This window comes from Argopecten irradians, unplaced genomic scaffold (genome assembly GCF_041381155.1).
Source record: "Argopecten irradians isolate NY unplaced genomic scaffold, Ai_NY scaffold_0423, whole genome shotgun sequence".
In the NCBI taxonomy this organism is placed as follows: Eukaryota; Metazoa; Mollusca; class Bivalvia; order Pectinida; family Pectinidae; genus Argopecten; species Argopecten irradians.
In genome coordinates, this window is record NW_027187890.1 from 30,679 (window position 1) to 57,937 (window position 27,259).

Here is a 27,259-nt window from a genome sequence, read left to right on the forward strand (position 1 = left end):
TTCACATTCTCGGGACTTGCCTTGGAAAATAAATTTTCTAATAAACCAACCATATAAACCTTGAAGTCCGATAATTCCGGACAATGAAGAAACATATGAAAAATATTCTCGGACTGTGTCTGACAAACCGGACAATCATCTGAATCTGAAATACCGCACTTTAGAAGTTTCTTTTTAGTAAAAACCGCGTTATGTGCTACTTTGTAATGAACTTCAACGCATTCAACCGGATAATGTGGTGCGTGTATGACTCGAAAAATACTATTTACCTGTTGACCCTGGAAGCTATTCGACCAGAACGTCACCGATATGGGTACCGTGAAATGCATGCTGGCGAGTACACGGTAAATGTCACGCGTGTGTCGTGGGATAGTGCGTGACCCCGAAGCATTCAGTTTCAGTGATATAACGGGTTGTGTCAGACCAGTGTTCATGTAACAGTTGTTTATAACTGTTTCTATAAAATTAAGTGGAAGCTGCCTGAGAAGTCTCAGATATTTTACGGATATTTCCTCCCTTGTGATTTCCGGATATTTTTCCTGGACTATTTCAACCACTGCCTGGATAGGAAGAAAACCCTCTACAACTTCGTAAGTAAGATCCTTCAAATATATCAGACCTGAGTCTATGAATATTTTCTCAAACACCGTTTTACCATTTTCATTTACTATGAGTGGATTACAAAACATAGGTTGACAATAAACATTCTCGGGCCCGTTTTCAAAAATAATAGAAGAGTAGATATCGGACCAAGCCAAAAGCATATCTCTGTAAAAAATCGGAACACATTGAAGCTGCTTCAGTTTAAGAACACAATTAAAAACTCCCAATCCGAGATTCATACCACCTATTTTAGATAGAAAGTACTTGCATGTTTCTTTCCATTGTGATAAATCAGAATTGTAAAAAAGCCTGAAAACAAATTTAATTCTAAAGGACTTCATTTTGAGGTCTATATCCGGATATTGTAGTCCACCTTAAGACTTGAGCCCTATAAGAGTTTTTAAAACCAACTAAGTGAGCTCCATTATTCCATAAAAAAATTTAAACATAAAGTTTTGAGTTGTATTTGATATCTATCTGGAATACTTGCTACTGTCAATGTATACCAACACTTGGACAGCAACAGAGAAGAAATTACAGTAGCCCTAACCTGAATAGTTAATTTTCTCTGGGACCACATATTTAAAATATTGCGTATAGATGCAACTTTAGGTTCCCAATTCAAAGATTCACATAAGTTACCATTTGGACCCAAAAAAACACCGAGTACTAGAATAGACTCTTGTAATAATTTGACCTTGAAAGCTTCCGATTCTGCAGCTGACATCTGTCCACAACCAATACACAATAATTCAGACTTGTCCCTATTTATTTTGGCGCCAGAAGCCCGGCCATATTTTTCAAAAACATTAAAAGCCTGGTCAATGGAAGTTTTGTTAGCCAGAGTCAGTGTAGAATCATCAGCATGCTGGAAAATTTTAGCAGACGTATTACTCATAGGAATTGAAATACCGCTAATCATGTCATTTTTAAGTATAGCTTGACCTAGGGGCTCCGCTACAAGTACATATAGTAATGCAGACAATGGACAGCCTTGTCTTACAGAATTCTTAATTGGGAAATATTTAGTAAGATGACCATTGCATTTCACACTGCTATAGATCCCATTGTAAAATATTTTAATCCACTTAATGAAAAAATTACAAAAGCCAAACTTCTCCAACACTTTGAAGAGATATGAATGGCTTACTCGATCGAACGCCTTTTCTTGATCTATTTTCATGATGTAGCCTTCTAAATTATCCATGGTAGCTAAATCTATTATGTCACGCACATTACTGATATTATCAGCGATATCGCGACCCATAATGCAACAGCTTTGAAAAGGCGAAACAATAGACGGTAAAACCTTTTTCAATCGGTCAGACATTATTCGAGCTAAAATTTTATAGTCGACATTTAAAAGACTTATAGGTCTCCAATTTTTAAGATTAGACTTATCACCTCTTTTTTATAAATTAGACTAATTACCCCAAGCTTCATGGACCTTGACAGTTCCCCCCTTTCTTGAATTTCCCCTATAACTCGCAAAAATAATTCTTTGAAGTCGGGCAAAAACTTACGATAAAACTCCACGGTTAACCCATCCTGGCCAGGACTTTTATTACTAGACATACCCTTTAAAGCTAACTCAACGTCATCACCTAATACGGCAGCTGCTAAACACTTATTATCTTTGCAGGAGACTTTTTTGTCGATATTACATAAAAAAATCATCGGTTTCATCAGCTTTAACAGAGACACAAGAATACAGTTCATTGTAAAATTTAGAAATCTCGTCTAATAAGTCACTGGTTTGGTGCAACAATTCACCATTAACATTTTGAAGTAGCTTAATAGAATTGAAATTTTGTCTATATTTTTCCAACTGCAGAAAGTAGGACGTACTGCGATCACTCTCTATAGCCCACTTAGCCTTTGACCGTAAAATTGACCCTTTACATTTTTCTTCCTCTAGGGCCTCTAATTCAGACTTTACCTCGTGCATTTGTTGTACCAATACAGGGTTATGGGAGCCGGCTAACTTGGCAGAAAGGTCACTAATTTTGTTTTGTATCATAATAAACCTTTCGTTCAAAAACTTCTTTCGATCTCTACCATACAACTGTGTTACTTTTTTAATACGATACTTTAAATTATCCCACCATACCAAGATATCCTGCTCCAATAATTCTTCCTGCTCTGCAGTAGATATAATATTTTTAATTTTCAGTACATAGTCTTCTTGCAACAAAAAAGAGTTATTGAGTACCCACATACCTGGGCCCTTTTTTACATTTTCAATATCCAAGAACAAGGTGACAAATCCATGGTCACTAAAAGATGTGTCCGTGTAAAAAATATTTTGTACACAGCTCGTTAATGCTTTAGATACAAGAAAAAAGTCTATACGACTTTTGGATAACTTGCCATTCCTGATCTGTTTTCTAGAATATGTTGGACTTTCTTTGTTTCGTTTTCTCCACAGATCAACCACTTTATACGTATTAATTATTTCAAGCAGACTTTTAACACCTAAATCATTCAAATGATGTGTAGCACCGGACCGGTCTATTTTTGCTAGAGTAGTGTTAAAGTCGCCTGCAATCATAACGTTATCATAACTGCCATCATGAATATAATTATTTATGAAATTAAAAAAATCAACTTTATCAGCTAAAACATTAGGAGCATAAACGTTAAATAAATTCAATGTATTGTTATCCATCTCTAATTGCAAATGTAAAAATCGTCCCTGACTTCCAAAATTTGAAACGATATTACATGTATTTTTGAAATTACTGCTTAATAATATAGCTACACCTTGCCGGCCATTATTACCATTTGAGTAGAATACACTACCATTCCATTTATCACGGACTTGATAAATAAATGTGCCTGTCCAAAAGGTTTCTTGTAAAAAAACAATGTCTATTTTCTTTTCTTCAAAATTGGAAAACACTTTTTGTAATTTAAAAATATCACTTAGTCCATTACAGTTGAATGACACAAATTTTTACATGCAAATAACAAAAACAAAACACAAAAAGGACCCTATTTTTGTTTAGATTTCTTTGATGAATCGGTTGTATATGACAATTTTATGAATTGCTGCTTTGTTTTTCTTTTTCTGTTTTTCACCTGGATGAACGAACTGTCCTCCATGTCAGACCCAACCGAATCCTCACTTTTTTCCCAAAACACCCCTTTAAGAGGTGTTTCAGTAATCGTCTGAGGGGAAGAGGGGCTTGCTACATCTGGCAACCCCCTCTTCCCATGTTCTTCACTATTATTTAAACATCCAGTATCTACTACCAAAATGTTCTCGGCATCTTTATCTTCTTGCATTTTTCCCTCATAGCTGCCTTCGTCATCGCCGTCAACATCATCGTCATCATCATCATCACCTGCTTCCCCCTCCTCCATATTGACGTTATTGTCGTCGTCATCATCATCAACCTCATCAACACCACCATCGTTCCCCACCGCTGGACTCTCCTCAACACAAACACAGATAAACTGACCACAGCCTGTGCACGTGTCGTCATCGCACCGGCATTCAAATTTCCCACATACCTCGCACAGAGCACGTGAATGACTGTCCCTAGAACTCTCCATGTCCTCGTCAACGTTGACAGGCGACATGTCACACATGCAATCAGCACGGACTATGCCACACCGAGTACAGGGTGGGGTCGTACAATTTCTCGCAAAGTGACCCTGTCCTTTACATTTGAAGCATTTAAACTCCGGACAATCCCTAAACACATGATCCACAGAATGACACATAGTGTACATTCTCTTTTGATCGTTATGTACAACTCGGTAATATGCATTCTCGATTCTCACAGTATATGGAAGTGATGGCAAGCCGGGGGGTAGTTTGACCTTCACGATGCGCGTGCCGTCCGCTATGTCGGTACCCGGATAGCATCTACGTTTGATCGGAGAATGCACAGTCACTCCTAACTGCAACAATTTGTTTTTCATTTCATCATCCGAAATATAGGCAGGAATATGCAGAAAGGATACTACTAAATACGATTTTACCACTTCTGTGACCTCACACGTACGCCCCTTCACTTCAACACACCATTTAATAAAAATTGTCCGCTAGCCATTCCATTCATTGTCACTTCATACGAGTCCCCACCCTTAGGCACACATGCATATAATGAACCAACATCACATATTTCCTCAATTGCTCGAATAAGTTCCATAGGAAGGACTGATTTATTGTCCCGTACATTCACCAAGTACGTGCAGTCCTTCTTGTAAAATTTCGTGCGGCCATTTTGGCCGCCTCCGGCCGAGTCCATCATAAAATCATCATAAGATGGCTCAAAAAGCTAGAGCACCAGCCACAGAATTACATTTACACAGTTTTATACGAAGCACAAATGTATATGTTAATACAATGCAACAATTTGGATTATATACCCAAACGTAAAGGTTGACTTACGATTGAACTTTGTGATCAACGAAATCGCCGTCCATTCACATCCTAAACCGGAAGTCTAACGCCTTAGACCGCTCGGCCATCTTGAGTTCATACTATTTAGGAGATTCTATTGGACTGCAATCACTACCATACTGCTCTTTGATGAAATGTAAATTACTGGTTTTGAATCCTTTCTAGGATTGTTTTTATTCATTTTTATTAAATAGATTGTTTTTTCTTCAATATTTTAAGCATTAACGAATTTTATGCTGAAAGTTTTTTTAATTGAAAACAAATTCCACATGAAATATAATATGTCCTCAAAGCCTATCCCTTCCTATGCGATCTCATCTTATCAATGACAAAGTCGCCGAAAAGATTAAACATAATGCGTTTATCAATCTGTACAACATGCAGATCCTTATTATCACTTCGGTTCATAGAGGATCTAATAGAGACCGCAGAATCAAACCAAGAATAGATTCCTGGAAACTCCCTTTTGGGCACAAGATTTCAGAGAGAAGTGAATGTTTCGGAGCCTTCTGATTGGGTATTGAGGGCGAATCAGTTTCAAATGTTCAATGTTTGGGTTAGGCAATACATACACATGTATAATATGTAAAGAAATTTTAAGATTCTGTCAAGTGTGTTTCTAACATGGGGAGGTAATCAATATTGGAATTTCATGAAAATTTTGGTAAAATTTTGGTGCGGAATTCAACATAAGATGGCATCCGACATAAAAATTTAGCAAGATGGCAGATCTTAATTTCTTTTTATTCACAGGTATGCGACATGCCATTCTTCAAAATTAGTGACAGGTGACCAGACTTGAAAACTCCATTTAACCTGGACAGTGGCAAACGATAACGTATCGTATATAGGGAAGTGATTTGGTTCTGCGCTCTCTATAACATCCTGTAAGTAGTCACGACCTGGTGACCTTTCAAATTGACCAATCAAATATCTACCTCCGTATTCCTAGACGTGAATTTTCAGCAGCCAAAGTAATATATAGAACTTTTAGAATTAATTTAGTGTATGTAGTCATTCCGTTCACAAAACACAACATCGCTATCAGAATAACCATGCTGTGATGAAATGTCGTTCTCAGTTGATGAAGCCAGACGGAGAAAAATGCATTTGAACTGAAATACAATGAGTATGAAAGTCATTGTAGTATGAAGCCTCTGATGGGTTGTTGTCAAATCCTCCTGTATGGTACGAAAAGAGAATAAGGATATATATTTAATCGAATTCCGCATCGGCTTACTGTAAGAAATAAATATTATCTTGCAAAACGATTCTAAAAAAAGTTTTATGTCAGAAGTGGGATTCGAACCCACGCCGGGAAGACCCGACTGCGACCTGAACGCAGCGCCTTAGACCGCTCGGCCATCCTGACTTTATACTACTTAGGAGATTCTATTGGATTATCACTACCATACAGCTCTTTGATGAAATGTTAATTACTGGTTTTGGATCGTTTCTAGGATTGGACACAAAGACTTAAAATGACAAAAAGTAATTCTTTATATCGTCATTCTAGGGTAAATAATACAGTACTTATTTTGTTTCAAATTATGGACATTTTCTTCGATGTGTGCAAGTTGTTAGTGAGAATCCTGGACATTAATCACTTTTAAAACTTCGAGACATATATATGATTATGATATAATCATTAAAGTCTCCATTACGACTGACGATATTACTTAGAGTGTATTATATGAGTTATTTTGAGCTGTTTTTTTATCTAACGGTATATAAAATTATAATATTTAGTTCTAGATTTTTTTATAACGATTATTAGCTATAAAAAAGCAAAGAGATGCTTTAACGATACAACAAGCGCTTTTGATTTTGTAGTGCGCTTTCATTTTCGTTCACAGATAAGCGTTTACCATAGCCATTCCTACATCCGTTTCATTTATACAATTAAACACGTGTGGGTATGTTATCATAGCATATATATCCTAAATGATCTAGTGGTTAGGATTCCGCTCTCTCATCGCGGCCGCCGGGATTTGATTCCCCGTTTGTTAGGGATCTTTTTATTCATTTTTATTAAATAGATTGTTTTTTCTTCAATATTTTAAGAATTAACGAATTTTATGCTGAAAGGTTTTTTAATTGAAAACAAATGCGATATGAAATATGGTATGTCCCCATACCCAATCCCTTCCTATGCGATCTTATCTTCTTGACGACAAAGTCGCCGAAAAGGTTAAACATAACGCGTTCATCAATCTGTATAACATGCAGATCCTTATTCTCACTTCGGTTCATAGAGGATCTAATAGAGACCGCAGAATCAAACCAAGAATAGATTCCTGGAAACTCCCTTTTGGGCACAAGATTTCAGAGAGAAGTGAATGTTTCGGAGCCTTCTGATTGGGTATTGAGGGCGAATCAGTTTCAAATGTTCAATGTTTGGGTTAGGCAATACATATATTTGTAAAATATGTAAAGAAATTTTAAAATTCTGTCAAGTGTTTTTCTGACATGGGGAGGTAATCAATATTGTAATTTCATGAAAATTTTGGTAAAATTTTGGTGCAGAATTCAACATAAGATGGCACCCAAACATAAAAGTTTAGCAAGAGGGCGAATCTTAATTTCTTTTTATCCACAAGTATGCGAGATGCCATTCTTCAAAATTAGTGACAGGTGACCAGACTTGAAAACTTCATTTAACCTGGACAGTGGCAAACGTTAACGTATCGTATATAGAGAATTGATTTGGTTCTGCGGTCTCTATAACATCCTGTAAGTAGTCACGACCTCTTGACCTTTCAAATTGACCAATCAAATATCTACCTCCGTATTCCTAGACGTTAGTTTTCAGTAGCCAAAGTAATATATAGAACTTTTAGAATTAATTTAGTGTATGTAGTCATTCCGTTCACAAAACACAACATCGCTATCAGAATAACCATGATGTGATGAAACGTCGTTCTCAGTTGATGTAGCCAGATGGAGAAAAATGCATTTGAAATGAAATACAATGAGTATGAAAGTGATCATAGTATGAAGCCTCTGATGGGTTGTTGTCAAATCCTCCTGTATGGTACGAAAAGAGAATAAGGATATGTATTTTAATCGAATTCCGCATCGGCTTACTGTAAGAAATAAATATTATCTTGCAAAACGATTCTAAAAAAAGTTTAATGTCAGAAGTGGGATTCGAACCCACGCCGGGAAGACCCGACTGCGACCTGAACGCAGCGCCTTAGACCGCTCGGCCATCCTGACTTCATACTATTAAGGAGATTCTATTGGACTGCAATCACTAGCATACTGCTTTTTGATGAAATGTAAATTACTGGATTTGGATCCTTTCTAGGATTGGACACAAAGACTTAAAATGACAAAAAGTAATTATTTATATCGTCATTATAGGATAAATAATACAGTACTTATTTTGTTTCAAATTATGGACACTTTCTTCGATGTGTGCAAGTTGTTAGTGAGAATTCCTGACAGTAATCAGTTTTAAAACTTCGAGACAAATATATGTTTATTATCTAATAATTTAAGACTCCATTACGACTGAGGATATTACTCAGAGTGCAATATATGACTTATATTGCGGTTTTTTTTATCTAACGGTATATAAAATGATACTATTAAGTTCTAGATCATTTTTATAACGATTATTAGCTATAAAAAAGCAAAGAGATTATTTTACGATACAACAAGCGCTTTTGATTTTGGAGTGCGTCTTCATTTTCGTTCACAGATACACCGTTTACCATAGCCATTCCTACATCCGTTTCATTTATACCATTAAACACGTGTGCATATGTTATTGTAGCATATATATCCTAAGTGGTCTAGTGGTTAGGATTCCGCCCTCTATCAAAAGGTATATTGCTGCAGATAATACATTGATGAGAGGTGGTGATATTTCCTTAAATTGCAAATGATTTGAATTCTTATTTCTTAGATATCTAATTTTTACACATCGAATGAATACTCAAAAACCTTATGATAGATAATTGAAAGTATGCTTTGTATGTTTTAATTAAACGTTAAATGAAATGTGAGGAGTCTTCGGGGCCCAATCCCGAGAGTCCTATTTGCTGGGAAAATTAAAAGATTATCTTTAAAGATAAAAAAAGGATTCTGCGCTCTCACCGCGGCGGCCGGGGTTCGATTCCCCGCTTGGGAAGGATAATTTTATTCAATTCTTTTAATTAGGTTTTTTCAATATTTTTAGCATTAACGAATTTTATGCTGAAAGTTTTAATTGAAAACAAATTCCACATGAAATATGGTATGTCCTCAAAGCCGACCCCTACCCATGCGATTTCATCTTCTTGACGACAAAGTCGCCGAAAGGTTAAACATAACGCGTTCATCAATCTGTATAAATTGCAGATCCTTATTCTCACTTCGGTTCATAGAGGATCTAAAAACATCCTGTATGTAGTCATCACCTGGTGACCTTTCAAATTGACCAATCAAATATCTACCTCCGTATTCCTAGACGTGAATTTTCAGCAGCCAAAATAATATATAGAACTTTTAGAATTAATTTAGTGTATGTAGTCATTCCGTTCACAAAACACAACATCGCTATCAGAATAACCATGCTGTGATGAAATGTCGTTCTCAGTTGATGTAGCCAGACGGAGAAAAATGCATTTGAACTGAAATACAATGAGTATGAAAGTCATCGTAGTATGAAGCCTCTGCTGGGTTGTTGTCAAATCCTCCTGTATGGTACGAAAAGAGAATAAGGATATATATTTAATCGAATTCCGCATCGGCTTACTGTAAGAAATAAATATTATCTTGCAAAACGATTCTAAAGAAAAGTTTTATGTCAGAAGTGGGATTCGAACCCACGCCGGGAAGACCCGACTGCGACCTGAACGCAGCGCCTTTTTTTTTATCTTAAAAATATGATTTTAATTTCCAAGACATAGGGCCACAGGGGTTGGGGCCCCTGGGGTTCCTCACATTGCAAGCACTACAATCTATTCAACATAAAATTAATACAGGCATCAACAGGATAAAATATCAATATTAAAATATCACAGTTGTGACATCATATGTAAGTAAGCTAAATATCACAGACAAACTATACCCGTACGGCTTTACAAATTTACTTTCACTCCATCCAATTCTACAGAAACAATTTTATTATTATTTTCAAAATACTTCATAAAGAGCCTTGCATTATCCTGTGCTTTATATTGATGAAATGCATACTTAATAAATTGTTTAACCGTGAATTTGAAAAAACGTAAAATTGGTACATTCTTTTCACCGAGCAACAACATGTTCCTCCTCTTAAAAATACAAAATCTTGCCACGCTCAGTATAAAATTAACAAAGAAGCCGTTTACATACTTCCATTTCTCGCCAAAACCCAAAATAATAAGACAGTCATAATTCAGCGAGTTCACATTCTCGGGACTTGCCTTGGAAAATAAATTTTCTAATAAACCAACCATATAAACCTTGAAGTCCGATAATTCCGGACAATGAAGAAACATATGAAAAATATTCTCGGACTGTGTCTGACAAACCGGACAATCATCTGAATCTGAAATACCGCACTTTAGAAGTTTCTTTTTAGTAAAAACCGCGTTATGTGCTACTTTGTAATGAACTTCAACGCATTCAACCGGATAATGTGGTGCGTGTATGACTCGAAAAATACTATTTACCTGTTGACCCTGGAAGCTATTCGACCAGAACGTCACCGATATGGGTACCGTGAAATGCATGCTGGCGAGTACACGGTAAATGTCACGCGTGTGTCGTGGGATAGTGCGTGACCCCGAAGCATTCAGTTTCAGTGATATAACGGGTTGTGTCAGACCAGTGTTCATGTAACAGTTGTTTATAACTGTTTCTATAAAATTAAGTGGAAGCTGCCTGAGAAGTCTCAGATATTTTACGGATATTTCCTCCCTTGTGATTTCCGGATATTTTTTCCTGGACTATTTCAACCACTGCCTGGATAGGAAGAAAACCCTCTACAACTTCGTAAGTAAGATCCTTCAAATATATCAGACCTGAGTCTATGAATATTTTCTCAAACACCGTTTTACCATTTTCATTTACTATGAGTGGATTACAAAACATAGGTTGACAATAAACATTCTCGGGCCCGTTTTCAAAAATAATAGAAGAGTAGATATCGGACCAAGCCAAAAGCATATCTCTGTAAAAAATCGGAACACATTGAAGCTGCTTCAGTTTAAGAACACAATTAAAAACTCCCAATCCGAGATTCATACCACCTATTTTAGATAGAAAGTACTTGCATGTTTTCTTTCCATTGTGATAAATCAGAATTGTAAAAAAGCCTGAAAACAAATTTAATTCTAAAGGACTTCATTTTGAGGTCTATATCCGGATATTGTAGTCCACCTTAAGACTTGAGCCCTATAAGAGTTTTAAAACCAACTAAGTGAGCTCCATTATTCCATAAAAAATTTAAACATAAAGTTTTGAGTTGTATTTGATATCTATCTGGAATACTTGCTACTGTCAATGTATACCAACACTTGGACAGCAACAGAGAAGAAATTACAGTAGCCCTAACCTGAATAGTTAATTTTCTCTGGGACCACATATTTAAAATATTGCGTATAGATGCAACTTTAGGTTCCCAATTCAAAGATTCACATAAGTTACCATTTGGACCCAAAAAAACACCGAGTACTAGAATAGACTCTTGTAATAATTTGACCTTGAAAGCTTCCGATTCTGCAGCTGACATCTGTCCACAACCAATACACAATAATTCAGACTTGTCCCTATTTATTTTGGCGCCAGAAGCCCGGCCATATTTTTCAAAAACATTAAAAGCCTGGTCAATGGAAGTTTTGTTTAGCCAGAGTCAGTGTAGAATCATCAGCATGCTGGAAAATTTTAGCAGACGTATTACTCATAGGAATTGAAATACCGCTAATCATGTCATTTTTAAGTATAGCTTGACCTAGGGGCTCCGCTACAAGTACATATAGTAATGCAGACAATGGACAGCCTTGTCTTACAGAATTCTTAATTGGGAAATATTTAGTAAGATGACCATTGCATTTCACACTGCTATAGATCCCATTGTAAAATATTTTAATCCACTTAATGAAAAAATTACAAAAGCCAAACTTCTCCAACACTTTGAAGAGATATGAATGGCTTACTCGATCGAACGCCTTTTCTTGATCTATTTTCATGATGTAGCCTTCTAAATTATCCATGGTAGCTAAATCTATTATGTCACGCACATTACTGATATTATCAGCGATATCGCGACCCATAATGCAACAGCTTTGAAAAGGCGAAACAATAGACGGTAAAACCTTTTTCAATCGGTCAGACATTATTCGAGCTAAAATTTTATAGTCGACATTTAAAAGACTTATAGGTCTCCAATTTTTAAGATTAGACTTATCACCTCTTTTTTATAAATTAGACTAATTACCCCAAGCTTCATGGACCTTGACAGTTCCCCCCTTTCTTGAATTTCCCCTATAACTCGCAAAAATAATTCTTTGAAGTCGGGCAAAAACTTACGATAAAACTCCACGGTTAACCCATCCTGGCCAGGACTTTTATTACTAGACATACCCTTTAAAGCTAACTCAACGTCATCACCTAATACGGCAGCTGCTAAACACTTATTATCTTTGCAGGAGACTTTTTTGTCGATATTACATAAAAAAATCATCGGTTTCATCAGCTTTAACAGAGACACAAGAATACAGTTCATTGTAAAATTTAGAAATCTCGTCTAATAAGTCACTGGTTTGGTGCAACAATTCACCATTAACATTTTGAAGTAGCTTAATAGAATTGAAATTTTGTCTATATTTTTCCAACTGCAGAAAGTAGGACGTACTGCGATCACTCTCTATAGCCCACTTAGCCTTTGACCGTAAAATTGACCCTTTACATTTTTCTTCCTCTAGGGCCTCTAATTCAGACTTTACCTCGTGCATTTGTTGTACCAATACAGGGTTATGGGAGCCGGCTAACTTGGCAGAAAGGTCACTAATTTTGTTTTGTATCATAATAAACCTTTCGTTCAAAAACTTCTTTCGATCTCTACCATACAACTGTGTTACTTTTTTAATACGATACTTTAAATTATCCCACCATACCAAGATATCCTGCTCCAATAATTCTTCCTGCTGTGCAGTAGATATAATATTTTTAATCTTCAGTACATAGTCTTCTTGCAACAAAAAAGAGTTATTGAGTACCCACATACCTGGGCCCTTTTTTTTACATTTTCAATATCCAAGAACAAGGTGACAAATCCATGGTCACTAAAAGATGTGTCCGTGTAAAAAATATTTTGTACACAGCTCGTTAATGCTTTAGATACAAAAAAAAAGTCTATACGACTTTTGGATAACTTGCCATTCCTGATCTGTTTTCTAGAATATGTTGGACTTTCTTTGTTTCGTTTTCTCCACAGATCAACCACTTTATACGTATTAATTATTTCAAGCAGACTTTTAACACCTAAATCATTCAAATGATGTGTAGCACCGGACCGGTCTATTTTTGCTAGAGTAGTGTTAAAGTCGCCTGCAATCATAACGTTATCATAACTGCCATCATGAATATAATTATTTATGAAATTAAAAAAATCAACTTTATCAGCTAAAACATTAGGAGCATAAACGTTAAATAAATTCAATGTATTGTTATCCATCTCTAATTGCAAATGTAAAAATCGTCCCTGACTTCCAAAATTTGAAACGATATTACATGTATTTTTGAATTTACTGCTTAATAATATAGCTACACCTTGCCGGCCATTATTACCATTTGAGTAGAATACACTACCATTCCATTTATCACGGACTTGATAAATAAATGTGCCTGTCCAAAAGGTTTCTTGTAAAAAAACAATGTCTATTTTCTTTTCTTCAAAATTGGAAAACACTTTTTGTAATTTAAAAATATCACTTAGTCCATTACAGTTGAATGACACAAATTTTTACATGCAAATAACAAAAACAAAACACAAAAAGGACCCTATTTTTGTTTAGATTTCTTTGATGAATCGGTTGTATATGACAATTTTATGAATTGCTGCTTTGTTTTTCTTTTTCTGTTTTTCACCTGGATGAACGAACTGTCCTCCATGTCAGACCCAACCGAATCCTCACTTTTTTCCCAAAACACCCCTTTAAGAGGTGTTTCAGTAATCGTCTGAGGGGAAGAGGGGCTTGCTACATCTGGCAACCCCCTCTTCCCATGTTCTTCACTATTATTTAAACATCCAGTATCTACTACCAAAATGTTCTCGGCATCTTTATCTTCTTGCATTTTTCCCTCATAGCTGCCTTCGTCATCGCCGTCAACATCATCGTCATCATCATCATCACCTGCTTCCCCCTCCTCCATATTGACGTTATTGTCGTCGTCATCATCATCAACCTCATCAACACCACCATCGTTCCCCACCGCTGGACTCTCCTCAACACAAACACAGATAAACTGACCACAGCCTGTGCACGTGTCGTCATCGCACCGGCATTCAAATTTCCCACATACCTCGCACAGAGCACGTGAATGACTGTCCCTAGAACTCTCCATGTCCTCGTCAACGTTGACAGGCGACATGTCACACATGCAATCAGCACGGATTATGCCACACCGAGTACAGGGTGGGGTCGTACAATTTCTCTCGCAAAGTGACCCTGTCCTTTACATTTGAAGCATTTAAACTCCGGACAATCCCTAAACACATGATCCACAGAATGACACATAGTGTACATTCTCTTTTGATCGTTATGTACAACTCGGTAATATGCATTCTCGATTCTCACAGTATATGGAAGTGATGGCAAGCCGGGGGGTAGTTTGACCTTCACGATGCGCGTGCCGTCCGCTATGTCGGTACCCGGATAGCATCTACGTTTGATCGGAGAATGCACAGTCACTCCTAACTGCAACAATTTGTTTTTCATTTCATCATCCGAAATATAGGCAGGAATATGCAGAAAGGATACTACTAAATACGATTTTACCACTTCTGTGACCTCACACGTACGCCCCTTCACTTCAACACCATTTAATAAAAAATTGTCCGCTAGCCATTCCATTCATTGTCACTTCATACGAGTCCCCACCCTTAGGCACACATGCATATAATGAACCAACATCACATATTTCCTCAATTGCTCGAATAAGTTCCATAGGAAGGACTGATTTATTGTCCCGTACATTCACCAAGTACGTGCAGTCCTTCTTGTAAAATTTCGTGCGGCCATTTTGGCCGCCTCCGGCCGAGTCCATCATAAAATCATCATAAGATGGCTCAAAAAGCTAGAGCACCAGCCACAGAATTACATTTACACAGTTTTATACGAAGCACAAATGTATATGTTAATACAATGCAACAATTTGGATTATATACCCAAACGTAAAGGTTGACTTACGATTGAACTTTGTGATCAACGAAATCGCCGTCCATTCACATCCTAAACCGGAAGTCTAACGCCTTAGACCGCTCGGCCATCTTGAGTTCATACTATTTAGGAGATTCTATTGGACTGCAATCACTACCATACTGCTCTTTGATGAAATGTAAATTACTGGTTTTGAATCCTTTCTAGGATTGTTTTTATTCATTTTTATTAAATAGATTGTTTTTTCTTCAATATTTTAAGCATTAACGAATTTTATGCTGAAAGTTTTTTTAATTGAAAACAAATTCCACATGAAATATAATATGTCCTCAAAGCCTATCCCTTCCTATGCGATCTCATCTTATCAATGACAAAGTCGCCGAAAAGATTAAACATAATGCGTTTATCAATCTGTACAACATGCAGATCCGTATTGTCACTTCGGTTCATAGAGGATCTAATAGAGACCGCAGAATCAAACCAAGAATAGATTCCTGGAAACTCCCTTTTGGGCACAAGATTTCAGAGAGAAGTGAATGTTTCGGAGCCTTCTGATTGGGTATTGAGGGCGAATCAGTTTCAAATGTTCAATGTTTGGGTTAGGCAATACATACACATGTATAATATGTAAAGAAATTTTAAGATTCTGTCAAGTGTGTTTCTAACATGGGGAGGTAATCAATATTGGAATTTCATGAAAATTTTGGTAAAATTTTGGTGCGGAATTCAACATAAGATGGCATCCGACATAAAAATTTAGCAAGATGGCAGATCTTAATTTCTTTTTATTCACAGGTATGCGACATGCCATTCTTCAAAATTAGTGACAGGTGACCAGACTTGAAAACTCCATTTAACCTGGACAGTGGCAAACGATAACGTATCGTATATAGGGAAGTGATTTGGTTCTGCGCTCTCTATAACATCCTGTAAGTAGTCACGACCTGGTGACCTTTCAAATTGACCAATCAAATATCTACCTCCGTATTCCTAGACGTGAATTTTTCAGCAGCCAAAGTAATATATAGAAACTTTTAGAATTAATTTAGTGTATGTAGTCATTCCGTTCACAAACACAACATCGCTATCAGAATAACCATGCTGTGATGAAATGTCGTTCTCAGTTGATGAAGCCAGACGGAGAAAAATGCATTTGAACTGAAATACAATGAGTATGAAAGTCATTGTAGTATGAAGCCTCTGATGGGTTGTTGTCAAATCCTCCTGTATGGTACGAAAAGAGAATAAGGATATATATTTAAATCGAATTCCGCATCGGCTTACTGTAAGAAATAAATATTATCTTGCAAAACGATTCTAAAAAAAGTTTTGTGTCAGAAGTGGGATTCGAACCCATGCGCAGGAAGACCCGACTGCGACCTGAACGCAGCGCCTTAGACCGCTCGGCCATCCTGACTTCATACTACTTAGGAGATTCTATTGGATTATCACTACCATACAGCTCTTTGATGAAATGTTAATTACTGGTTTTGGGTCGTTTCTAGGATTGGACACAAAGACTTAAAATGACAAAAAGTAATTCTTTATATCTTCATTATAGGGTAAATAATACATGTACTTATTTTGTTTCAAATTATGGACATTTTCTTCGATGTGTGCAAGTTTTTTAGTGAGAATCCTGGACATTAATCACTTTTAAAACTTCGAGACATTTATATGATTATGATATAATCATTAAAAGTCTCCATTACGACTGACGATATTACTCAAGTGTATCATATGAGTTTATTTTGACTGTTTTGTTTTATCTAACGTATATAAAATTACAATATTTAGTTCTAGATCTTTTTTATAACGATTATTAGCTATAAAAAGCAAATAGATTATTTTCCGATACAACAAGCACTTTTGATTTTGTAGTGCGCCTTCATTTTCGTTCACAGATAAGCGTTTACCATAGCCATTCCTACATCCGTTTATTTATACCATTAAACACGTGTGAGTATGTTATCGTAGCATATATATCCTAAATGATCTAGTGGTTAGGATTCCGCTCTCTCATCGCGGCCGCCGGGATTTGATTCCCCGTTTTGTTAGGGATGTTTTTATTCATTTTTATTAAATAGATTGTTTTTTCTTCAATATTTTAAGAATTAACGAATTTTATGCTGAAAGGTTATTTGATTGAAAACAAATTCGATATGAAATATGGTATGTCCCCATACCCAATCCCTTTCTATGCGATCTTATCTTCTTGACGACAAAGTCGCCGAAAAGGTTAAACATAACGCGTTCATCAATCTGTATAACATGCAGATCCTTATTCTCACTTCGGTTCATAGAGGATCTAATAGAGACCGCAGAATCAAACCAAGAATAGATTCCTGGAAACTCCCTTTTGGACACAAGATTTCAGAGAGAAGTGAATGTTTCGGAGCCTTCTGATTGGGTATTGAGGGCGAATCAGTTTCAAATGTTCAATGTTTGGGTTAGGCAATACATACACATGTATAATATGTAAAGAAATTTTAAGATTCTGTCAAGTGTGTTTCTGACATGGGGAGGTAATCAATATTGGAATTTCATGAAAATTTTGGTAAAATTTTGGTGCAGAATTCAACATAAGATGGCATCCGACATAAAATTTTAACAAGATGGCAGATCTTAATTTCTTTTTATTCCACAGGTATGCGACATGCCATTCTTCAAAATTAGTGACAGGTGACCAGACTTGAAAACTCCATTTAACCTGGACAGTGGCAAACGTTAACGTATCGTATATAGAGAATTGATTTGGTTCTGCGGTCTCTATAACATCCTGTAAGTAGTCACGACCTGGTGACCTTTCAAATTGACCAATCAAATATCTACCCTCCGTATTCCTAGACGTGAATTTTCAGCAGCCAAAGTAATATATAGAACTTTTAGAATTAATTTAGTGTATGTAGTCATTCCGTTCACAAAACACAACATCGCTATCAGAATAACCATGTTGTGATGAAATGTCGTTCTCAGTTGACGTAGCCAGACGGAGAAAAATGCATTTGAAACTGAAATACAATGAGTATGAAAGTCCATCGTAGTATGAAGCCTCTGATGGGTTTGTTGTCAAATCCTCCTGTATGGTACGAAAAGAGAATAAGGATATATATTAATCGAATTCCGCATCGGCTTACTGTAAGAAATAAATATTATCTTGCAAAACGATTCTAAAAAAAGTTTTGTGTCAGAAGTGGGATTCGAACCCACGCCAGGAAGTACCCGACTGCGACCTGAAAGCAGCGCCTTAGACCAGCTCGGCCATCCCTGACTTCATACTATTAAGGAGATTCTATTGGACTGCAATCACTAGCATACTGCTTTTTGATGAAATGTAAATTACTGGATTTGGATCCTTTCTAGGATTTAAGACTTAAAATGACAAAAAGTAATTCTTTATATCGTCATTATAGGATAAATAATACAGTACTTATTTTGTTTCAAATTATGGACACTTTCTTCGATGTGTGCAAGTTTGTTAGTGAGAATTCCTGGACAGTAATCAGTTTTAAAACTTCGAGACAAATATATGTTTATTATTCTAATAATTTAAGACTCCATTACGACTGAGGATATTACTCAGAGTGCAATATATGACTTATATTGCGGTTTTTTTTTATCTAACGGTATATAAAATGATACTATTAAGTTCTAGATAATTTTTATAACGATTATTAGCTATAAAAAAGCAAAGAGATTATTTTACGATACAACAAGCGCTTTTGATTTTGTAGTGCGTCTTCATTTTCGTTCACAGATACACCGTTTACCATAGCCATTCCTACATTCCGTTTCATTAAAACCATTAAACACGTGTGCATATGTATTGCGTAAGCAATATAAATCCTAATGGTCAGTGGTATAGGATTACCGCCACGCTCTCATCGAGCCGCAGGGATCGACCATTAATAATTGTTTTTTTCTTCAAAATATTTTAAGCATAAAATGAAATTTTATGCTGAAAGTTTTTTAATTGAAAACCGTCCCGTTTAATTAACATGAAATATCTTATTCTTCATATAGCCTATCCCGTCAAAGCGATCTCATCTTATCAACAAAGTCGCCTGATATGCGTTATCAATTGTATAACATGCAGATTACGCGTATTATCAGATTCGGTTCAAAGAGTGATCTAATAGAGACCGCAGAATCAAACCAAGAATAGATTCCTGGAAATCTCCCCTTAGTGGGCACAAGATTTCACAGAGAGAGTGAATGTTTCGGAGCCTGCTGATTGGGTAAAAGATGAATCAGTATTTTCTTTTAGCAGAGAAAAAAATGTGTGGTGGATTAGGCAATACTATATGGTATGTAAAATATGTATTAAACGGCAAAATTTTAATTATTTTTGTCAAATGTTTTGACATGTAGGTCGTGTCTGTAATCAATATTGAATTTTGATGTACATTTTGGTGAATTTTGGTGTCGTGAATTCAACATAAGATGGCACCCGACATAAATCATTTAGCAAGATGGCAGATCTTAAATTTTTTTGTGTTGTATGCGACATGGAAAGCATTAGTTCCATTTGACAGGTGACCAGACTTGAAAATCCATTCAACCTGGACAATTGGCAAACGTTAACTTATCGTATATAGAGAATTCATTTGCATTCTGCGGTCTCTATAACATCCTGTAATAGTCACGACCTCTTGACCTTTCAAATTGACCAATCAAATATCTACCTCCGTATTCCTAGACGTGAATTTTCAGCAGCCAAAGTAATATATGAACTTTTAGAATTAATTTTAGTGTATGTAGTCATTCCGTTCACAAAACACATTACATCGCTATCAGAATAACCATGCTGTGATGAAATGTCGTTCTCAGATTTGATGTAGCCAGATGGAGAAAAATGCATTTGAACTGAAATACAATGAGTATGAAAGTCATCATAGTATGAAGCATCTGATGGGCTTAATTTGTCAAATCCTCCTGATATCGGTCACACTTACGAAAAGAGAATAAGGATATGTATTTTAATCGAATTCCGCATTCGGCTTACTGTAAGAAAATAAATATTATCTTGCAAAACGATTCTGGAATTCAAAAAGTTTTATTGAATGGGATTCGAACCCACGCCGGGAAGACCCGACTGCGACCTGAACGCAGCGCCTTAGACCGCTCGGCCATCCTGACTTGATATTAATTTAGGTTATTCTATTGGACTGCAATCACTACATACTGCTTTGTGATTAAAAAGTAATTTCTGGTTTCGGATCCTTTCTAATTGGAAACAATGACTTTAATGACAAAAAGTAATTCTTTATATCTTGATTCTAGGGTAGTAATACAGGACTTATTTTGTTTCAAATTATGGACAATTTTCAATATGTGTGCAAGTTGTTATGAGAACCTTTCTGGAATTTTATTTTTACATGTACTTCGTGAGACTCTCTTTACTCTTGTTGTGCATAATGCACCAAAGGGAAAACGCATTAATCGACAACTTGACATGAAGTTCGTTACCATGTATACATACAATTATCAAATGTTTTGTTCGATATAGATATTTTGATAATCATTTTTAAGATAGGATTTTTATAACGATTTTTGAGCAGATAAATTAAAAATAATGAATATTTTACGATACAACAATCTTTTGATTTTTAGTGCGTCTTCAACGGTCGTTACATATTCAGCGTTTACATATAGCTTTTTCACTAATCCGTTTATTATAAACCTAAACACGTATTTATGTTACGTGCATATCCGCTTTTATTTCTAGTGGTGTAGGATTCCACGTCCATCGATCACAGAAAATGGCTGTTTGGGAAGGATCGTCTTTGACGATATTGATTTTTTTCATTATAGATACAAATATCTTTTGGATGTTATCATTCAATGTTTTAAGCAAATGAATTTTATGCTGAAAATTTTTAAATTGCATTCAGTTCCACAATTAGGGGATATGAATGACCAACTGGATTCATCTTATGAAATGAAAGATCGACTAAAGATTTGGACCAACATGTTAAATTGACCGATTTGTAAATAAATGGTAAACGTACGATATCTCTTGGCCCTCATCGTTTATCAACTTAGAGCTTTCATAATTTGTTTCAAACCAATGATCATTTGTGCTTTGTTGCAAAGATATATTGTAAGAACTTTTTCGCTACGACCGTGGTTATAAGTAAGAATGATACAATTAATTTTTTTGTGGGTTGTAATTAACTTGCAGATGAATTCCTATGTATCGCTACAATATTAAATTCTAGTGAGTTATGGACAATGGACGACAAATCAAAATTCATTTCCAAACAGTTAAATTAAATTTAACATGTGGCACAAGGTTTTCAGAGAAAATGAATGGCTCGAAGTACTGTGAAATGGACAGTTTTGCTGCTAATATTCTTTTTTCTATCAGAATTTCAACTCCTAGGCATCAATATATGAAGTGAATGTAAATGACCGAGCACGAATGATTTACAACCGGGCGCGAATTATCGATTTTTTTTTTGGTTTGTGACATTTCATTATGTAGCATGAAAGATTTCAAAAAATCTCCTGTAACGGTTAATTGACTGAGGATTTTCCACTACAAACGGAATTTCAAACAAGAGTGAAAATTTTGGATTGGTTTCGAAATTCAACATAAATGCATCCGACATTGCAAAATTCAAACAGAAAAATATAGCAAAAATATAATTTCTTTTTATTCAACGCATTAAAATACTATGCCATTCTTCAAAATTATGACAGGACAAATGATGACCAGATTTGATTCAAAAACTCAATTTACCTGGACAGTGGCAAACGTTAACGTATCGTATATGAGAAAAGTCTTGGTTCTGCGGTCTCTATAACATCCCGATAGTCTCGTGCCAAGCTTTCAAATTGACCAATCAAATATCACCCCGTTATTATAATTTCCGGAAAATATTCCCAACGAAGAATTTTCAGCAGCTTCAAGTACATATATAATAAATTAGAATTAAATTAATTCCTGTGTATGTTGTATTCATTAGTGTCCATTCGAACAACTGACACACATCATCGCTATCAGAATTAACCATGCTGCTGATGATGAAAAACCCTCAGTTGATGTAGCCGATGGGATGAAAAATGCATTTTTTGAACTGAAATACAATGAGTATGAAAGTTTCATTTGTATGAAGCCTCTGATGCCTTTACATTTTTTGTCAAATCCTATATTGTATGCGGTACGAAAAGAGAATAAGGATATGTATTTTATTTTTCGAATTCCGCTTCGGCTTTTTTTGTAAAGAAATAAATATTATCTTGCAAAACGATTCTAAAAAAAGTTTAAAAGTCAGAATTTGTGATTATTAGTGGATTATTCGAACCCACGCCCTGAAGACCCGACTGCGACCTGAACGCAGCGCCTTAGACCCGCTCGGCCATCCTGACTTCATACTATTTAGGAGATTCTATTGGACTGCAATCACTAGCATATCATGCTTTTTGATTAAAAAATAAATTACTGGTTTCGGATCCTTTCTAGGATTGGACACACAAGACTTAAAAATGACAAAAAGTAATTCTTTATAAGTCATTCTAGGGTAAAATAATACAGTACTTATTTTTGTTTCAAATTATGGACACTTTCTTCGAGTATGTTAAAACAAGATGTTAGTGAGAAATTCCGGACTTTAATCAGTTTTAAAACTTCGAGAAATTTAATATGATGTTTATATCAATTCCTTTTTTTAAAGACTCCATTACGACTGAGGATATTACTCAGAGTGCAATATATGACTTTTATTGCGTTTTTTTTTTGACTATAGCAACGGTATATGAAAAAAAATACTATTAAGTTGATAGATCCATTTTTTATAACGATTATTAAAAAAAAAGCACTTGAGATTATTTTACGATACAACAAGCGCTTTTGATTTTGTAGTGCGTCTTCATTTTCGATTCACAGATACACCGTTTACCATAGCCATTCCTACATCCGTTTCAATAATCCCATGTGAAACACGTGTGCATATGTTATTGTAGCATATATATTAGGTACTAGTGTTAGGATGCCGCCCTCTATCAAACAGGTATATTGCTGCAGATAATACATTGATGAGAGGTGTGTGATCATTTCCTTAAATTGCAAAATGATTTGAAATTCTTATTTCTTAGATATCTAATTTTTTTTACACAACGAATGAATACTCAAAAAACCTTATGATAGATAATTGAAAGTATGCTTTGTATGTTTTAATTAAACGCAATAAAATGAAATGTGAGGAGTAGTCTTCGGGGCCCAATCACCTGAGAGTCCTATTTGCTGGAAAAATTTAAAACGATTATCTTTAAAGATAAAAAAAGGAATTCGTGCGCTTCTCACCGCGGCGGTCCGGGGTTCGATTCCCCGCTTGGGAAGGATAATTTTTAATCAATTCTTTTTAATTAGGTTTTTTTCAATATTTTTTAGCATTAACGAATTTTATGCTGGAAGTTTTAATTGAAAACAAATTCCACATGAAATATGGTATATCCTCAAAGCCGATCCCTACCCATGCGATTTCATCTTCTTGACGACAAAGTCGCCAAAAGGTTAAAACATAACGCGTTCATCAATCTGTATAAATTGCCAGATCCTTATTCTAACTTCGGTTCATAGAGGATCTAATAACATCCTTTCTCAGTTGATGTAGCCAGATGGAGAAAAATGCATTTGAACTGAAATACAATGAGTGTAAAAGTCATTATAGTATGAAGCCTCTGATGGGTTGTCAAATCCTCCTGTATGGTACGAAAAGAAAATAAGGATATGTATTTTAATCGAATTCCGCATCGGCTTACTGTAAGAAATAAACATTATCTTGCAAAGCGATTCTAAAAAAAGTTTTATGTCAGAAGTGGGATTCGAACCCACGCCGGGAAGACCCGACTGCGACCTGAACGCAGCGCCTTAGACCGCTCGGCCATCCTGACTTTATACTACTTAGGAGATTCTATTGGATTATCACTACCATACAGCTCTTTGATGAAATGTTAATTACTGGTTTTGGATCGTTTCTAGGATTGGACACAAAGACTTAAAATGACAAAAAGTAATTCTTTATATCTTCATTCTAGGGTAAATAACACAGTACTTATTTTGTTTCAAATTATGGACATTTTCTTCGATGTGTGCAAGTTGTTAGTGAGAATCCTGGACATTAATCACTTTTAAAACTTCGAGACATATATATGATTATGATATAATCATTAAAGTCTCCATTACGACTGACGATATTACTTAGAGTGTATTATATGAGTTATTTTGAGCTGTTTGTTTTATCTAACGGTATATAAAATTATAATATTTAGTTCTAGATTTTTTTATAACGATTATTAGCTATAAAAAAGAAAAGAGATTATTTAACGATACAACAAGCGCTTTTGATTTTGTAGTGCGTCTTCAGTTTCGTTCACAGATACAGCGTTTACCATAGCCATTCCTACATCCGTTTCATTAATACCATTAAACACGTGTGGGTATGTTATCGTAGCATATATATCCTAAGTAGTCTAGTGGTTAGGATTCCGCTCTCTCATCGCGGCCGCCGGGATTTGATTCCCCGTTTGTTAGGGATGTTTTTATTCATTTTTATTAAATAGATTGTTTTTTCTTCAATATTTTAAGAATTAACGAATTTTATGCTGAAAGGTTTTTTAATTGAAAACAAATTCGATATGAAATATGGTATGTCCCCATACCCAATCCCTTCCTATGCGATCTCATCTTCTTGACGACAAAGTCGCCGAAAAGGTTAAACATAACGCGTTCATCAATCTGTATAACATGCAGATCCGTATTATCACTTCGGTTCATAGAGGATCTAATAGAGACCGCAGAATCAAACCAAGAATAGATTCCTGGAAATCCCCTTTTGGGCACAAGATTTCAGAGAGAAGTGAATGTTTCGGAGCCTGCTGATTGGGTATTGAGGGCGAATCAGTTTCAAATGTTCAATGTGTGGGTTAGGCAATACATATATATGTAAAATATGTAAAGAAATTTTAAGATTCTGTCAAGTGTGTTTCTGACATGGGGAGGTAATCAATATTGGAATTTCATGAACATTTTGGTAAAATTTTGGTGGGGAATTCAACATAAGATGGCACCCGACATAAAAATTTAGCAAGATGGCAGATCTTAATTTCTTTTTATTCACAGGTATGCGACATGCCATTCTTCAAAATTAGTGACAGGTGACCAGACTTGAAAACTCCATTTAACCTGGACAGTGGCAAACGTTAACGTATCGTATATAGAGAATTGGTTTGGTTCTGCGGTCTCTATAACATCCTGTAAATAGTCACGACCTGGTGACCTTTCAAATTGACCAATCAAATATCTACCTCCGTATTCCTAGACGTGAATTTTCAGCAGCCAAAGTAATATATAAAACTTTTAGAATTATTTTAGCTGTATGTAGTCATTCCGTTCACAAAACACAACATCGCTATCAGAATAACCATGATGTGTGATGAAACTGTCCGTTCTCAGTTGATGTAGCCAGATGGAGAAAAAATGCATTATGAAAATTTGTTGAATGACAACCATTGACGAAACTGTTTCCGTCATTCATGGACACCATTTGACTGACCCAATCTGCATGTATTTGACTGGAAATCGAGTGTTGAAGGTATTTTGCTTGTATTTTATAAATATTTGGTAGCTATTTTTAGCGACGGAGGCCTTTTTTCTGTCTGATGTAACGACCACTGTATTTGGTGGATTTTGTTGAAAAAAATCACATTACACATATGTTGTTACTATAGCTTAGCACATGAACCAATATCTTAGAAGAAGTGATTATACAGAAGATGTTTTTGTCACGATTATGACACAGGGGCTTGGGGCAGTATGACACAGGGGGCTAGGGTCCTGGCCCGGGGGGGGGGGGGGGGGTACAGTAAGAGTCTGGTGACTTAGAATATTTAGAATATGATGTGTATTTTCGATGAATATTTAGTAAACTTCCTCTGAATTCGCGTGATACTCTGTGATTAGGAGTTATTCAAGCCTAATACTTTTCTCTTTCCCTGTATTTATCTATTTATCATATTCACTATTCTATTTATGTATATGTTAAGTCAAATATTTTATATATAAATTCATCAAATGGATATAGTGTTGTTTGGTTCTGTAAAATTAAACAGTATAGTCTTCTTTTTCAAAATTAAATGCTTAAAGACTGGTCAGGAATAGGTAATAGATTCAGGCTGTAGGACGGTGGTTTTTATTTTGATACTCTGGGTTCCTCCAAGTATTGACACATCCTTAAATGGCCATGAACCCTAACCGATCTATATAAAACACTTTCTGTTTTTGTGTTCATTAATCAGCTACTTTAACTCTTTCATTTTAGTCATTTATTTATTAATTTATACATTTCTTCTGTTTCAGCCGAGCTTTGACCATGGTACCTTTTGGGCCGACCAGTTTAACAGCTTTTTCCTGACATGAAGACAGCGCCAAGGGGAGTTAACTCATTTCATGAAAATACTAGACAGAGTTACCTTTCCATAATTGACCTGAGTATTTAATTGTGAGTATAATTTGTTTTTTTTTTTCTCTATACATTTCTCTCATATACCTCTTTGGTTCAATTATCAGTGTTATTAATTTCTTCGAGATGGATAGTCGAGTGAAATTCGAGTTATCTCCCTTCCATTGTCTGTACATTTGTAGGTCTCTGGTAAACGGTTTTTTTTTAGCAGTGAGATGGTGCAAATTTAGAGGTGAATTGTGTAATTCTTTCACTTCCAGATCTTGTAACTGACTAGTATACATCAATATGTGAGTGAAGGATAAGTTTAATTCTATTCTATTTTTCAAAATCATTTTCTTTCTAATAGCCACGATTCTTTAGTTCTGTCCAGTTTTTCGGGTTCAAATGTTGCTCTAGATTTGATTTTTATCTGTCCTTGG

The 27,259-nt window shown here is 35.6% G+C and overlaps 5 non-coding genes across 5 annotated transcripts; all 5 read right to left on the reverse strand.

Annotated features, from left to right (window-relative positions):
• Positions 1 to 6,305: 6,305 nt before the first annotated feature.
• Positions 6,306 to 6,389, reverse strand: Trnal-cag (transfer RNA leucine (anticodon CAG)). The gene has a single exon. It is a non-coding gene; the product is annotated as a tRNA-Leu (tRNA).
• Positions 6,390 to 8,152: 1,763 nt separating this feature from the next.
• Positions 8,153 to 8,236, reverse strand: Trnal-cag (transfer RNA leucine (anticodon CAG)). Its single transcript has one exon. It is a non-coding gene; the product is annotated as a tRNA-Leu (tRNA).
• Positions 8,237 to 16,704: 8,468 nt separating this feature from the next.
• On the reverse strand, positions 16,705 to 16,789 carry Trnal-cag (transfer RNA leucine (anticodon CAG)). The gene has a single exon. It is a non-coding gene; the product is annotated as a tRNA-Leu (tRNA).
• A 1,768-nt stretch (positions 16,790 to 18,557) lies between these two features.
• On the reverse strand, positions 18,558 to 18,644 carry Trnal-cag (transfer RNA leucine (anticodon CAG)). The gene has a single exon. It is a non-coding gene; the product is annotated as a tRNA-Leu (tRNA).
• A 5,542-nt stretch (positions 18,645 to 24,186) lies between these two features.
• On the reverse strand, positions 24,187 to 24,270 carry Trnal-cag (transfer RNA leucine (anticodon CAG)). The gene has a single exon. It is a non-coding gene; the product is annotated as a tRNA-Leu (tRNA).
• Positions 24,271 to 27,259: the final 2,989 nt, after the last annotated feature.